Genomic DNA, 15019 nt, shown 5'->3' with positions numbered 1-15019 from the left:
TGTCTATTCTCAACTTGATTTACAGATTCAATGTAATCCCAATCAAAATGCCAATGTGTTATTTTGAATATAACACATTGATTATAAAATTTATTTGAAAAGATAAAAGATCCTGGATAGCCAACACAATACTGAAGAACAAAATTGGAGGAATGATATCACTGAATTTAAAGTTTATTTTAAAGCTATAGTAATTAGGACAGTGGGCTTCCCTGGTGGCTTAGCAGTAAAGAATCTGCCTGCAATGCAGATAATGTGGGCTTGATCCCTGGGTTGGGAAGATCCCCTAGAGAAGGAAATGGCAACCCATTCTAGTATTCTTGCCTGAATACTGGCAACTGTCCTCCATGGACAGAGGAGCCTGGAGCATCCATCAGGGTTGCAAAGAGTTGGACACAAATTAGTGATAAACAGCAATCAAAACAGCATGTCACTGGAGAACAATGAACAAATAGATCAGCAGAAGAGAAAAGAGAGGCTAGAAATAGACCCACACAAATATAGTCAACTGATCTTTGACATAGGAATGAAGCAACTAGATGAAGAAAGAACAACTTTTTTCAACAAATGAGCCCAGAATAATTGGATATCCACATTAAAGGAAAAAAAAAAAAAAAAAAGAATCTAAACAGGCTTTAAACTTTAACAAAAATCCAAAAGGATCAGGAACCTAAATGGAAAACAAAAACTATGAAGCTTCTAGAAAACAAAAGGAGAAAATTTAGGTTTACTTGAGTTTTTAGATACAACACTGTGAGTATAATCCTTGAAGAAAAAAAATGTATGTATGTTAGACTGTATTAAAATTAAAAACTTTTGCTCTATAAAAGGCACCATTCAGAAAAATAAACTATGAGCAACAGATTGAGAAAAAATATTTGCAAAACACATACCTGATAAAGGACTTACCTCTAAAAATAATCAAAAAACTCTTAAAACTCAACAATAAGAAAACAAACAATCCAATTTAAGAATGGGGAAAAGATGTGAGGCGATATCTCGCCGAAGAAGATATACAGATAGCAACTAAGCATATGAAGACATTCAGCATCATGTCATCAGGGATCTGCAAATTAAAGCAGCAATTGGATATGACTACTCATGTATTAAAATGGTTAAAATTCAAAATAGCACAATAGCCAGTGCTGGTAAGGATGCAGAGTAAGTAATAAGATAACAGGAGGTCTCATACATTGCTGGAAGGAATGAAAATTGTCCAGCTACTCTGGAAAACAAGTTTGGCAGTTTCTTTCAAATCTAAACATAATCTTAACATAGTATACAGCAATCATTCTTCTAGGTATTTATCCTTGAGTTGAAAGCTTATGTCCATATAAGAATTTGTATAAAAATGTTTATAGCAGCTTTACTCACAATTACCTCAAATGAAAAGCAACCAAAATGTCATTTCATAGGTAAATGAATGAAAAAACTATGGTATATGCCTACAATGAAATATTAATTGATGATAAAAAATAAATGAGCACGCTATTAAGCAACAAAACGACATGGAGAAAACTTAAATGCATACTGCTAAGTGAAAGAAGCCAGTCTGAACAGGCTGACTATTGTATGATTCCAACCATTTGACACTCTAAAAAAGACAAAAATATAAAGACAATATACATAGAAGTGATTGTCAGAGGTTTGGGTGATAGGGGAAGAGATACATAAGTGAAATATAATGGGGATTTTAGCACAGGAAAACCATTCTTATGATATGTAATGGCAGATACTTAACATTACACATTTTACCCTCTTCCTTCACCCACAGGACTGTCTAACACAAAGCGTAAACTTTAAAGTATAGACTTCAGTTAGTAAAGATCATCAATACTGGTCCATTAATTGTAACACATATACGAAAGTAATGTATGAATAATAGAGGAAACTGTATGTGTGTGTGAAGGGTTCTTGAGAATTCTGTACTATAAGCTCATTTTTGGTCAATGTAAAGTGAAAGTATCAGTTGCTCAGTGTGTCTGACTCTTTGTGACCCCGTGGACTGTAGCCGACTGGGCTCCTGTCCGTGGAATTCTTGGGGCAAGAATACTGGAGTGGGTATCCATTCCCTTCTCCAGAGGATCTTACCAACCCAGGGATTGAACCCCTGTTCTTAAAATAAAGTCTATTAATTAAAAGAGCTTACATGCTATATTCTGACTCCCTACCATGAATACAATGGCTTTCATTTTCAAATACTACTTTTCCTTATCTCTCTGTATATTTCTTCTTAATTTTTGTTGAATAACCGCTCAATGAAGAGAGGATTATAGTAATATAAATAATGTTAACAACTGAGCAGTGCAGAATATTATGATTACACTTTGTTTCTTGTACATTTATTCTCTTTTTCCTGTAGTTTTAATTGTGCTCCAACAAGAAATTAAAACACCTCTGATTATAATCAAATACCTGAGTTAATCAGTTCACTTGAATTCATATTTTTTTTCTTAAATCCATATTTCTTGAAGCCCTGTGCCTCTTGCTCCAATCTGGGTTGATTTATTTCTAGGCATTCTACTCAGTTGTTTTTTCCTTGGATGTTCCTTTATTATCCTCAAACTAGGATTTCTTCACTCCTTTCTGGGTCCCCTATTTTCTGAATCTCAAATCTTTCTTGTGATTTTGCACTGTATCAACTAAAACTGAAGTTATATTTCCCAGAATGCCCCACTTGATATGGTTCTCTGTTGGCACTGATTGCACGAGTCATTTTGCTCCAAGTTTGGAAGATGGAAGGGAAGCAGGGGACATATTTCTTACACTTGGAAGGTTGATACAAGACACTAGTTATGCTGAGTAGGAGAAGGAATCTAATAATTGAATTGTCCCTTAAATTGACTTTTTCCCTCTCCCTTTATTTCTAGCACCTTCCCTCACTTACACTTTCGGTGCCACAGGGTCACTCTATGCCCTAAATTTGTTTTCAGCTTCTCTATGGTTTTGCAATACAAATCAACTTTCTTCTCAGTAGCTTCTTCTATTTAAGTCCCAAAAGGGCATAATTTTGCCTTTTTAATTCATTGCTTATAGTAGGTGCTCAGTAAATATTTGTGTGCTCAGCTGCTCAGTCATGTCCAGCTCTTTGCGACCCCATGGACTATAGCCTGTTAGGCTCTTCTCTGTTCATAGGATTTCCCAGGCAAGAATACTGGAGTGGGTTGCCATTTCCTATTCTAGGTAATATTCTTAACCCAAGGACAGAACCTGCATCTCTTGTGTCTCCTGCATTGGCAGGCAGATTCTTTACGACTGCACCACCTGGCAATAAATGTTATATTTAGTAAATGATAAATGTAAGTACGTAGTTTCAGTTTTCATCACTCTGCTAAGTGAGTTCCTATTTCCATCATCTAAATTTTTATTATCAACTTTTTTCTATTTTCTCTTCTCCCATTCTATTTGATTATGAGGCCAGTACCCTTTATATTTACTTATACTTTTTATATTAACAGGGTTTTAGGACAGAGTGGAATAAATGTGCATTTTCATTTTGCCATGCTTATGTGAATATCAAGCATTATTTTTCAACTATATTAATATTTTTAAAAAATGTTTTTGTTCTGACTCTTTCTTGAATTCTCCTAGTAAAACCGTGAAGCCTAGAGATGGGAACATTTGTATTTTGTCTTGAGAATTGTGTGGCTCCTCCAGCTTCTACTCTCATCCATTATGCTATCATGTCTAGTATTACTTTTTAAAATCAGCAGCAGCAGTTATCCACCAGTTATAATTTTTCCATGAGGTAAGTACGCTACACTTCAGGAACTCTTGGGCTTTCTCTTTTCCCTGAACTTTAAATAAATTATGACACACTTATTTTACAGCTGAATTAGGTGCCAGGAAAGATAGAAAAATCTATCTTCCACTTCTCGGACAAAGGCTGGTCATCCCAGCAGTATTTGTGTAATGACTCGCTAATTATTGATCAAGGGCCTAGAAGGTCTGGGGAATTCTACATTTTGACAATTTGGGAGTAACTTAGGATAACAAAAGCAATAGTAGGAAGAGAGTTATTCTGTACATTTATTGCTAAATGCAGCTGTCAAACCCAGGTGCCAAGAGGTATAAATGTAAAGAACTGTGTCGTAACAACTAGTGCTTCCTGAAGTAAAATAACTCAGTTGCATAGCACTGAACAGCTTCATGGTCTTGAGCTTTATTTTCTCTTGAATCTTTACAAATCTGAAAATTATAAAATCTTATGTATTCAGGACTATACTCTGTATCTGTTATTAGTGCCAAGAGAGATGGCTTTCCTCTCAAATTCATTTTTCAGTTTGTTAAGCATTTCACCAGAGCTATAAGACTGCTATCCACCTGTCAAAAATAAAATTTTATAGATTGACATCTTTGGATAAGCTACCTTTGATGACAAGAGGATTGCCAAGTGTCTCCCTCCTCCACAAACAGTAATGGCATTTTTGTTCTAAGCAGAGATTAAAAAAAATGCATTATTGCAGTTTGAAATCTAAGTATTCTGTTGAATTCAATGAAGTATTAAGCAAAAACATAACCTGGTGTGGCAGAAAGTACCTGCCTGCCGAGTTATACCCAGGAGGGAAAAATACAAATATTTAGCAATTTTAGATGGCACAAGCCATAGACTCAGAAATGGCTAAAATTCTAATGACCTCTGCTGTACTGGGCGTTATTTATTCAATTCTAGCTGGTTAGAAAGTCCCCTGGGTCCTAGGAGAAGGGTTAGGGGCATACAGGGGACTCAAGGCAATCGTTACAGAGATATTTCCATATTTTAACCCTTAGTGTTGATGTACTACTGCCTTCTGGCCTGAGTCATACTAAATTTGAATTTCTCTCACAGCAGTTTCCTAGGATGTGACCCAAGGACAGGTCCTTAACCTCTCTGAGCTTAGTTTCTTCATCTGTTTTAACAGGCTACTTTGACCGGGCTGTAGCTCACATGTGTCATTTTGCAACACCTGACCAGATTTTCTAGGTGTGTCTTAGTTGGACAAAGACTCCCTAAACCTGTGTTCTCTGGGAAGAATGACTCTGTGGTAGAAATTAAAACTTACAGAACCAGACCATTATAGGAGCAGCAACTCTACTATGAGCAGGATGCTGTTGCTGGTGTAACTAAGACATCACTTCTACAACTATCAGTTCCAGAGTCTCACTACCATCACTAAGTTTGAGAAGGCTTGCTGTCAAAGTTTTCAGCCATTGGTAAAGTTATTATGAAAGGTTACATTTTCTATAATCTACACCTGAAAATGGATGTCTTACGTTTTGTTCTAAATAACTCAGTTCTGAATTAAATTCAAATCTTACATTGGTGCTCCTGCTTCCCAGGTGGAGCAGTAGTAAAGAATCTGCCTGCCAATGTGTCTCCAACACAGGAGACGTGGGTTTGACCCCTGGACTGGGAAGATTCCTTGGAGGAGGAAGTAACAACTCACTCCAGTATTCTTGCCTGGAAAATTCCATGGACCGAGGAGCTTGGTGGGCTACAGCCCATGGGATAGCAATGAGTTGGACACAACTGAGAGACTGAACATGGACTGAACACAAAATCAATTCAAAACTTGTACCAATGCATCTGAATATATAAAATTAAATCCCATTTATAGTGATGGCTATAGGGAAATCGGGAAATTTTTTTTTTTGGCCACATCATGTGGCTTGTAGGATTTTAGTTCCCTAACCAGGAATTGAACCTGGTCCCTGACATCAAAAACCCAGAATCCTAAACACTAGGCCACTGGGGAGCTCCCTGAGAATCAGGAAAATTTTTAGCTTTCTGGTCTCTGCAATACAAGAATGCAACTGAAGGGCATGAGTGAATTTTGACCCTGGAAGCAAAGCTCATATGTAATATACCATCTTGAATGCCACTTCTATGTTAAAGATTCTATGGCTGATCATAAAGTACCTGAATTCAGATCTGCACAATAATCTTGCCCAAAGTTTTCATACATACTTGCAAAGAATTACTAATATGTTTATGCTGACAATTTACAGATCATAAATTACTTTGACAGATGAAAACCACAAAAAGCACAATATTAAAAGAAAAACTGCCCTAAAACAGACAATTAGGATTTATACCCTGTCCCTGTCCTTGAAGTCTATCTGACTTATTATTTAGATATCAAAATATCTGAAATTTCACCAAAGACTTAGTTTCTCTACCACTTCAATAACAAGTAATTTAGTATTAACTTTAGTTAGTGAGGAAACTTTTAAGTAATTTTGTCTGTGATAGCTTTGAAATAAATTGATGGCTGACGTATCTCTATAAAGATAATGAGCTATATAGACAATCCTGAATGAATAAAAATTATTTTTTGTATTCATTAACCATTGAATTCACTTTCCTGTGTATAAAAAGGCAAAAGGTTCAAAAATAAAACTCAAATTACTTTTTCATTCATTTATCCAGGATTACATAATTATGTAAAAATTAAGCCATTCTTACTATAGACATAAATTGCCAAAACTTATGGCTAAATGAGTTTCAATCTTTATTGATATAAGGTAAGCTCTAATCAATGGGAGCCATATGTCAACTGAACTGTGAGGATTTTGCAATATTAACTGCAGTTACTAATATATTCAATTTACAGATTGATTAAATTTATTATATAAAACTGTCATATTCTAAACATATGCTTACCTAATTATTAGATACCTAATATCTAATAATCTTACTGCTTCTAAAATAGAGTATTAGAAAATTCAGATGGTTAGGGAAGACTATAGAAAAGGGGTTAGAAAATATAATCTCTCTGTTATATAGAAATATAAATCTTCTAAATCAAGAAATAGTTTAGGGTCGTTTGTATACAGTCACATTCTGGAATTGATGACATGCTCTTATTGACATAAAACATGGTTATAACCTAAAAGTTGAGAGTCATGTTTTCTTCAGTGAAAAGTTTTAGTACTTAAGCCTGGGAGACAGCATCTCAAGTAATTCTGGGAGAACTGCTCCAAGGAGGTGAGGGGAGGACCCAGGTTGTACAGAATTCTTGCAACAAAGGGCAGGTAGCCTGAACACCAAAAAGATTATTGTTAATGAAAGAAAACCAGATATCTCAGGTTAAGGAATTTAGTGCTTTTCCATGTATGGGAAGATGCAAGAGTCTAAGCTCACTGAAATTATTATTTTCATACGCATCTCAGCTGTCTGGGGCCAGTATCTTGCGTTTCTCACATCCTGAGTTCCTCAGTGCTCACAGTAGGGAGTGGGTGCAGCCTCATGGCTGCCAGATCAATCAGATATTCTCCTCCATCTTGAGTGCCCTTAGGGTTCAGGAATTCACAATGGGAAGGCTGGAATCACCAATGACTGTGACATCCTTGTTGACCAATATGGCAGGAAATACTCCATTTCTCACTGTTAAAGAAATAGTATTGTACTTGAGAATTTCTTGAGAATTGTAATGCAAATACTAAGCAATCACAGTTTTCACATTTAAAACATCCTTCAGAGGCAAAATGGACATGGGCAGCACAGGGGTTATGGAGGTGGAGTTGGGGGACTGTGCTACTGAGGAGAGTTGTAAGTTTTTACAGAGTATGTGTGTGTGTAAAATAATCATAAGAACAAAGTCATTGAAGGGAAAAAGTAGTTCTTGAAATCTTTTACTTGCTATCTCTCCTGGTCTCTCTTTATTATTGTTTTACTTCTTCTATTATTCCAGGCAAGGCACAGGCAATTTAAAACAACCCCATGCCTCTCAAATTTTTTCACAACTAGTCTAACATATGTCATTTTCAGGGACTTTTAAGCAAATGACTTTATTTGCAAGAGTGAGGTAAATTATAAACCAATTTGGAAGTTATATATAATTTATGAAATCATGTAAGAAATATGAAGAGGATTTTTAGGCATAAAATCATAGAAATAAAGAGAAAATAATTGTCCTTTAAACTTCCCCATCATTGAGGGAATCTGAATTATGAGGTTAAGAGAGCTCAGATAGGAGATTAGCTTAGCTCTCCATGAATTAAGCCCAGTGTGTGCTTCTAGGCTATAAATTAGTGGAATGAACCCAGAAATGAAACGATGGTTGATTCCCAGGCAATTAAAACAAAAAGGAAAAAGCTAATCTTATACCAATTGAGAAAGCTTTCTTCCCTTTGTCAACAGTATTCACAGGAAACAAACAACTCTTTTTTGTTGTTGCTGTTAATTCTAGTGGGCTGATGGTGGTAACAACAGAAGGCATCCCCAGTAAATGTGAAATTGACTCTCAGGTTACTTTTATACCGTTGTCTCCCTGTTTTGATGTTTGTGAAAGCCCAGTTTTCTTCAGATTATTGATAACTCTTTCTTAATATGAGTTTGTACATGCTGCGTTTTCACACTGCATCTTCATGAAGAACATACAGTCTTATCTGATCTCCATCAAAATACCAATGACTTAAGTAAACTTGCAACAGAATTTTTCTCAAGACTGAGAACAGTAGAGAGAATATATATATTTTTTTATTCTTTAAGTGTATGACTTAAAAGCTAAGACCACAGAATCAGGAAGGCAGATTAGTATTCTCATGATTTATAAAAAGTTGAAAAGGGCTTCAAGGAAAAATCATGCTGTACACAATTTTTTTTTCATCTCCTTTGAATCAGCCCCCTTTGAACCATTACCTCAGAAAATACATTGCTCAACCTTTTATTCTCTGAACAATGCTGTTTTTCTGTTTTTATAAAGTACACAGAATAAACCTGCTACCTAATACCTCTAACTATACACGCTTTGAACCTATTTGATAAATTAATTAAATTTAGTTATTGAATTCTTTGTTTCTCAATTTCTATGTTGATAACAGATCAGACTAGAAAGGCATGCATATGGTTGATAAGAGCCTGAGTTAGGCGTCAGAGTGTTTATACTGTTCCATGAACTCATATAACAAAGCAGTGAATGTTAGAACTACACAGGACTCTTAGTAATAATGAGACATCCCTGGAAATACAATCATGTTTTTTTTTTTTTTACAATCATGTTTTTTGAATCTCAATTTTTTTTCCCCTTAGAAGTGATGGTTTTGAATTGAAAAAAGCAAATACCTTTCAACATGTGGCCAGCCTTTCACATGACACTCTTAAAGCTCACTTTAATTTTTATTGCTGTTTCTTTACACAACCAAGAGTCTATAAAGACTTGATGATTCTGCTATGTTTGTGCAGTTGGGTCAAAAGTATTGAAACTGCCTGCAGGAGAAACAGGCAGTAGGAAATAATTAATTCAAATCATGTTATTGTGTAAAATAAGGCATATTTCTTATCATACCTCAGGTGTTCGGAGACTGAAACTACACAAATAAGCCAATTCTCATTTTGGTCTGTCATGTAAGTCTAAATTTTCACCATCACCTCATTCTTGGATCTGATTTTGTAGCCTACTTCCAACACTTTAAAAATCTAATTCAAGATACAGAACAGTACATATGTGTATATATGTATTTCTTAAAAAAATCATACACTGCTGGAAATTCTCCAAGAAAACAGAAAATTAAATTGCTTGATAAGTCATTGTTTTCACATGAGGATTCCTCCACAAGTACAGATATGGTACATAAAAATTACTAACTGGAGACAATCAGTCTCATATCTGGGAGTCAGACTTTGATATTAATCATTTTTCTTCAACAGATTTCATAGTGACTACAGTCTGGCTCTCATTCCTCCTCATTTTCTCCTAACAGACCGTTCGGCAACACCTTTTGAGTATATTGGAAGGTTATGAGTTAAATCCAATGTTGGATTCTGTTCCCTAATTAAAATATCTCTTTATGACTCAAAGAATTAATGCTTTGAAGACAAATTTTTGGTTATTCATTTTCATAAAAAGAAGATCCACCAGATAGTTGATGTGTGAGGAAATCTGCTATTGTTTAATGCATGATTCTTGTGTAAAAGGTTTAATCCTGTTTATACTATATGAGTTGCAGTTGTCAATATAACCTGGTCTCTAAAAAGTCACCCAATCATCTAGGCTTCAATTGAGTTAGATTCATGATATGAAGTGAGGATCTAGATCCAGCTGTTGGACTTGGGGCTGAGAGTCCCATTTACAACTTAAGAAGTGGTACTTGGTGGGTTTGTTGACAATGTAGGTAAAGGTAATTCCCATCTATATGAGGAAGAGGTGATTAGCAACAAGTCCACTGCCAACACCCAGAGAAACAGGGTCCTGGACAGTTCCTCACACAGAGGTTGATGCATCAAGGGAAATGCAGGGATGCAGTTAACTCATGAAGCATGAGGCAGAGAATGTGGCCTTGGGAAGAAAGTGAACATCCACTAATGTAATTGGGGCCAATAATCAGGCTCTGGCCAAATTAGTTGGGACAACAATTTGCTACTAGTTGCCCACATGGTGAACCATAACGTTGAGTTCTCTTGCCTTTGACAGAAACGAATGTAGGTTTAGGCAATGGCACCCCACTCCAGCACTCTTGCCTGGAAAATCCCGTGGATGGAGGAGCCTGGTGGGCCTGGTGGGCTGCAGTCCATGGGGTCGCTAAGAGTCAGACACGACTGAGCGACTTCCCTTTCACTTTCACTGTCATGCATTGGATAAGGAAATGGCAACCCACTCCAGAGTTTTTGCCTGGAGAATCCCAGGGACAGGGGAGCCTGGTGGGCTGCCGTCTCTGGGGTCGCACAAAGTCGGACATGACTGAAGTGACTTAGCAGCAGCAGCAGTGTAGGTTTGAACTGAAAACAAGAATGACAAGGTTCCAGCTGAGAGTAAGAGAAAAATCGGAGGAGGGGAACTAGGTAGGACCCAACAGTGCAAGATAACACCAGCATATATACATTTAACTTACAGAAATAAATAGCTTTGCTCACTTAAAAGCTGCATGGGAAATCCTCTTCCATTTTATTTATTTATTTTGCTTTCAATGACCTAATGAAAGAGTTTGCAAAAGAGAAACAAAAGGCTACTCTAGGCCTTTTTCAAAGACAATTTTGACTACATATGATTTTTGTTTAACATGCTCTTCTTAAATACAAACTCTATGTAGTATGTGATTTCACTCTAGTCTGCTAATATAAAAGGAGAACCAGGAAGAGAATTTCTTTGGTTGCTGGAGGATGCTGCTTTAGGACAACTAGAGAAACAAAGAACTCTTAGTAGATGTTCTTGGAACTAAGAAATAAGTATTTGTCTTTTCAGCAAAGACTCACTGAAGCTGAAATATGTGCCACAGGAAGCAAGAACACAAAGAAGAATGACGTAAGCCGCCTGTCTTGGGCAAGAGCTGTGGAATGAAAAGCTGTGTAACTAGATAATTGCAGGACAAAATAATAAAGATTGCAATACAGTCATTAACCAAATACAGAGGGAGTTACGGCAGGTAACAGCTCCTTAAGTTTGTGGTATGGAAGGCATCAGGCTGGTAGTGACTTGATTCACTGGAATAAGGAAGAGTCAGGCATTCTTGACAATAAAAGTGCCTTTCATGTGCACAGCAAATTAGAGTTTCAAGGCATTTTAAATAGGTCATCTTATCTGCTACACAAAGAGTCCATTAATGCAGATATTTCCCTATTTTACAGATGAGGAAACTGGCCATGAGCAGAAAAGTGACATACCCTAGCCACCCAAGAAGGTAAGTTGGAGGGCTGAGACTCAAAAATCATCAGAGAGCTTCCTGGTACATCATGCATGGTTGTCTTTACAATCATGCAAGCTGACTTGAAGATACTCTGAATCTTAACAATTTAGCACAGCAGCATCAGTGTAGTGACACTCTCGTTTTAATCAAAACTTAGACAAACTCCTCTAAGCCATCTTTTCAACAAGGCCCTGACTTTGGGTCTTATCTATGGCTGTATAGTCTTGTAGCTAAATTCCTGCATAAATCAGTTTAATGAGGCTCCTATTACCTTCAATATATGATCAAATTCCTTATCCCCCATGACTGATATCTGATAATCCTGGCTTGCCTTCCATAAGAATTCTGTTAAGTCAGGTTAGCAAGAATCCCCCTGCCCTTGATGTTTCCTCTCAGTAATTTTCTATCCACTAACCCTCTCACTCTGCTTGTTGACTATAAATCCCCATCTGTCTTTGCTATATTTGGTGTTGAGCTTGATTTCTCTCCCCTGTTGCAATAGTCTTGACATCTATTGAAATAGCCTTGAACAAAGCCTTTCTTGCTATTTTTACAAGTGTCAGGATAATTTTTTCTTTAACAATAGTATTGTTAGAAGATAAACTAAAGCATATTAGAGATTTTAAGAGTTTATTTGAGCAGAAATAAACTTGAATCAGGCAGCATCTAATCTAGCAGATAAAAAGGAACTCTAAGGAGCTGTACACAATTAAAGACTTTTATAGGCAGAAGGGAACAGGAACACGAATTTATATCAGGCAAAAAAAAAGTGGGTTGGTTACAGCAAAGCTATCTTCCTTTAGGGATAGCAAAGATCTGTTATGCAGATTACCTAACTAGTGCTAATCAGGCAACTTCTGATTGACTAGTTTAAAATGCTATTTCTGGGAGAATTTAAAGTATAATTAGAGCCTCAGTTTGGTGATGTGGGATTTAACAAAAGGAATTCTATTTTGCACGACTTGTCTTGTTTTTAAAAATTCTCCCCTTTTTATCAGCCTCTCAGTCTCAGAGGTATGATCAACTTGTAAGGTGTTAACTTCACTCTCAGCTACTGCTCTGGCATTCTTAGTTTTCGTTGAATCTCTGTGTGGCATTCACAGACCATGATGCTGAGTTCACATTCTATAAGATAGTCATTCTCTCTCTCTTTTTTTCTAATGTTCTAGTCTTACAGAGATTATTTGCTTGGGGTGAGCTGCTGCAAACATGCATTTAAAGCTTTTGAGAGAATAGAGCACATCAGGAAGACTCCTGTGATTATTATATGCAGGATAAGTCTCAATTCCTGGAGTGTTCTTCAGAATCATGGTCCCTAAGACTTAAACTATTAGGATTAAATCAAAGAAAGACCCCAATGAAGGAATCACTTTGTTAAGCCAGCTGGCTTGTTCAGTTCAACTCTCTGAGATCCATGGACTGTAGTCTGCCAGGCTCCTCTTACCATGCAATTCTCCAGGCCAGAATACTGGAGAGGGTAGCTGTTCCGTTCTCCAGGGGATCTTCCCAACCCAGGGATCAAACTCAGGTCTTCCTCATTGCAGGCGGGTTATGTAGCTGAGTCTCAATTTCCCCAGAAGTCTCAGTCCAAGAGCAGCATAGTGCTGGCCACAGTTCAAACACCTCCTTGCTCTGATAAAAGATGTCTGATTGTCAGGGGCTATCCTATTATCAATAACAACTTTGGCCAGAGAGTCTAGGGACTTTTATCAGGCATCTACAGCTTTAACAGAAGATTCTGCAATATATTCAAAAACGAGAGAGAGATTCCGTATTACAGCTTCATTCGTACTTACTCCTAGCCAAGACAGTAGAGATCTGTCAAAGGAAACTAATTTTGAAACATCTATGCCTCCTAGTAATTCTCGTTTGAATCTGTGTCTCAGGACTGGAAAAGTGACAGCTGTGGAGGTCAGGAAAGTGTAAGGTCTAAGACGGCACTGGTGGTTTTATTCTGGTTACTCTTGCCTTGTGTCCCCCTCTTTGTCCAGAGCCTGAATGCAAGGTTCTGTTAGTTTGAGTTTTTAACCAGAGACAGGGAAATAGACTGTAAGGATTAGGAGTCTGGTATGATAGAGAGGAAGCTGAGTTTGTTCCAGAGAAACTGAGACTTTGGAAACTAGGGAGAAGTTTGTGATGGGAAAAACTACAGGATCACTAATACCGTGGCAAACCCAAATGTCATTTGGGGGTTGGATTACCTATACCCTTACAATAATCTGAGACATGTGAACAGTGACATTATCTTTTGAGGCCAGAGGAAGAAAAAAAGGTGAACAAAAGAATTATAAAGGGTTTCATGTCAAACAAATTGGGAAAAGGATGGTCAGAGAGGGAAGGAGAAATGGAAAGAAAGTCTGGAGAGGAAATAGTCTAACTCAGTGTCAGCTACTTCTTCCTAGGCAATTTGATGTTGAGGCTTCTAGCATTCATACAAGACCAAATGTCAGGTGGAACATTCATCTTCAGTTGTAAAGTTTCAACTCATAATTTGGCAGCAGTGTCATTGGCTAAAAGTGCTTGGTAGAGTTCTTTCCCTAAGTCTTATTTTTGTAAAAGCATTAGGATAAAAGGACAACTATCTGTAGATGACAAAGACTTAAAAATGTCCATGGTTAAAGATTTAATGAGTTCATTGTAATAGAACTGACAATGAAATTTGGTTATTTCTGTGACAAGCAATATGTTAAGATAATAACTGGAATGGTGATTGAGAACATATCAGAATACATCAGATTTTTAGAAATTTCATAAAATTTCTAGAACACTTTTATTGCTGACCTGCAAACATACAAATATAAATACAAATACATAAGAAAACACCATCACTTATTGGTAATTCTTCTTGTGTCATTTAATGTACCAAATAAATATAACGTTATAACTTAGCATCTCTCTTTTATAAGGAGAGAGGCAAATTGTTTGACATTCTCCAGGGGCCCACTGGAGAATTTCAAAGTTAATTTGAGGTGAAAAATACTCACTCCATTTAGAATTTGATTTTGAAAAGTTGTCAAAACATCAAAAGGTTTGAGCGTTTGAATGAACAGGGTCACAGATTATTATGAGATAACAATTATTTATTTTACTAAAGTGGCAATAGATAATTTTACAGGCAAATAAAGAAGATTACATAGTTGTAAACAGAATTTAGCTCTTGAAATATTGAAAAGACCAAGTTTTCTAAAGTAATGCAAAACCTGATAAAGAGCAGACTAATACTCAAATAAAAATGTATTCTTTTCAATGGGACCTAATTAAACTGAAAACTTTTGCACAGCAAAGGAAACCACCAACAAAATAAAAAGACAATCTATTGAATAGAGGAAAATATTTGAGAATGATATGACCAATAAGAGGTTAATATCCAAAATATATAAATAGCAAAATATATAAGTATATATATAATATATAA

The sequence above is a fragment of the Bos indicus x Bos taurus genome, chromosome 5 (genome assembly GCF_003369695.1).
Source record: "Bos indicus x Bos taurus breed Angus x Brahman F1 hybrid chromosome 5, Bos_hybrid_MaternalHap_v2.0, whole genome shotgun sequence".
NCBI classification, from domain to species: domain Eukaryota; kingdom Metazoa; phylum Chordata; class Mammalia; order Artiodactyla; family Bovidae; genus Bos; species Bos indicus x Bos taurus.
Note: the sequence above shows the minus strand (reverse complement) of the source record.